The sequence below is a fragment of the Chiloscyllium punctatum genome, chromosome 36, assembly GCF_047496795.1.
Source record: "Chiloscyllium punctatum isolate Juve2018m chromosome 36, sChiPun1.3, whole genome shotgun sequence".
NCBI lineage: Eukaryota > Metazoa > Chordata > Chondrichthyes > Orectolobiformes > Hemiscylliidae > Chiloscyllium > Chiloscyllium punctatum.
The window spans coordinates 73388512-73390952 of NC_092774.1; the positions used below are offsets into that span (position 1 = coordinate 73388512).

At 48.3% G+C, this 2441-nt stretch overlaps 1 non-coding gene across 1 annotated transcript; it reads right to left on the reverse strand.

The window, feature by feature from the left end:
* Positions 1-480: 480 nt before the first annotated feature.
* trnae-uuc (transfer RNA glutamic acid (anticodon UUC)) lies at positions 481-552 on the reverse strand. Its single transcript has one exon. It is a non-coding gene; the product is annotated as a tRNA-Glu (tRNA).
* Between the last annotated feature and the right edge of the window lie 1889 nt (positions 553-2441).

A 2441-nucleotide genomic window follows, 5' to 3' on the forward strand; every position in this document is an offset into this window, starting at 1 on the left:
ACGAAATACCCATGATACCACCAGCAGCATCAGGATTCCTCGCAGAAGCAATAATGCAGAGACTCGAACAAACAGCCCTTCCAACGATCCAACCCAAACTTTGAGTCCGCTACAGCGATGACACTTTTGTCATCAAAAAATGAAACCAATTAGAGGAAACCTACAACACCATCAACAATATCCTTACTGGCATAAAATTCACAAAAGAGGAGAACAACAACAAAGTGCTATTTCTAGATGTCACAGTACAGCGAACAGTCAATGGTAAATTCAAAACAGCCTCTACAGGAAAACAACGCACGCGAATCAAGAACTTAACTGCAGAAGCAATCATCCCTACATATACAAACAAATCTGCATCAGGACACTATTTCAACGAGCCACTACACACTGCAGCACCCAGGAACTACGAAGATCAATGAAAAAATTGTACAGAGCATTCAAAAAGAACGGGTCGCCGATAATCCCCGGGAAAATAGCTTCCATGAACGGGAATCGAACCCGGGCCGCGGCGGTGAAAGCACCAAATCCTAACCACTAGACCACCAGGGAGATGCTGACACAGTCTGATTGCTCTACTGAAAATTTCTTCCCTGCCCGGAAATCGAATCCGGGCCGTGGTCGGTCGAAGGCTTTCACCTGTGTATCCAACAATGTAATTTCTTGTAACCATTGCTCCCGATGCGGTCTCCTTTACATTAGGGAGACTGGAGACTCCTCGCAGAGTCAGGTCACAGCGCTTGAGGGAAACTCTCCAGGACACCCGCACCAATCAACCCCATCGCCCTATGGCCCAACATTTCAAACGCCCTCCCAATCTGCCGAGGACATGCAGGTCCTGGGCCTCCTCCATCGCCGCACCCTCCCCACTCGATGCCTGGAGGATGAACGCCTCATCTCCCGCTTGGGGTAAATTCAACCCCAGGCCATCAATTTGGCCTTCATCAGATTCCTCATTTCCCCTCCCTCCACCTGACCTCAATTCCAACCTTCCAGCCCAGCGCTGTTCTCATGACCTTGCCTACCTGCCAATCTCCCTCCCCACCTATCCGTTCCACCCTCCTCTCTGATCTGTCACCTCCATCCCCACCCCCATTCACCTATTGTACTTTTTGCTACCTTCGGGCCAGCACACCCCACCCCCAATTTATCTCTCCAATCTGGAGGGGTCCTGCCTCTATTCCTGATGAAGGGCTTTTGCCCGAAACGTCGATTTTCCTGCTCCTCGGAAGCTGTCTGACCTGGTGTGCTTTTCTAACATCACTCTGATCTAAACTCTGGTTTCCAGCATCTGCAGTCCTCACTTTTGCCTACCCAATAAACCCAGTGTGCCAATTTCACATCAACAAACTGACACAGGCAGACACAACGTCTGTGGTTACCCTTGCGAAATTAGTTTACATTAAAGACATCTGGGAAATGCTGTCCGGACAACTCAACCCACTCAGCATCATGGTAGCCCACAAAGCGCCCAACACACTTAAACAGCCTCTAATGAACCTGAAATACCCTGTAAAAACAACCAGCAGACGAATGTTATTTACAAAATACTATACAAGGAAATATATACATGAACTCTGCCGCACAGTTCTTTTTGGCAAGAAATGCTGGCATGAAATAAGGAAGATTTTTTCAGCCAAAACGAATCGACACTGACTGGACAGCCATTTAAAATCAACGCTGTCAGCCCAGGATGGAAGATCCGAAGGGATGAACAGTTTTCTTATTTCCTGAAGATTTACAAAGCTGAGACTGGGTTTTGGTGTTTGTTCCCTTTCCACTCCCAAGAGCCGCAGTGGTTGGGGCGGTGTGTTGGGGAAAGTGAAATGTGCCCATGAGCAGTGTGTGGGGCTATTTCAGCTTCCCCTCCTCTGACAGCGCTGTGACTTGACTCTGATGTTCTCAGGGACATTTACTGACGCGAGACAGTGAAAAGATTCTCATTCCTGCAGATTAGGAATTGTACCCATACGCCGGTTTCATGACAATGGGAAAGATTAATTGGGATGTATGAAGAAGCTGTGAGCTGCAGTTGAAACAAGTAGGTGGAGTCAGATACGTCATTCATTGCCCCCATGGTCCTGAAGAAATGTTTGCTTTTGTCTGCTTGAGAGACTTTGGACACTGGTGTGGCAGGGAGAATACTGAGATACCGAGTGAGGGAGATTCAGTGCGTTGACTGTGAAAAGTGCTTCAAACCATTTACTCAGATTGGGGAATTAAAATCACACCCCTCGCGGTGGGAAAGACTATGTCCCCGCTCTGTTTGTAATTTCAAACCCAGAGCAACACAAGGAAAGCTCCACCCAATGGGGAAACCGTGGAAATGTGGGGACTGAGGGAAAGGATTCCCTTCCCTATCAGTGCTGGAAACCCACAGACGCATTCACAACGGGGTGAGGCCGTTCACCTGCTCAGTGTGCAGGAAGGGGTTCAGACAG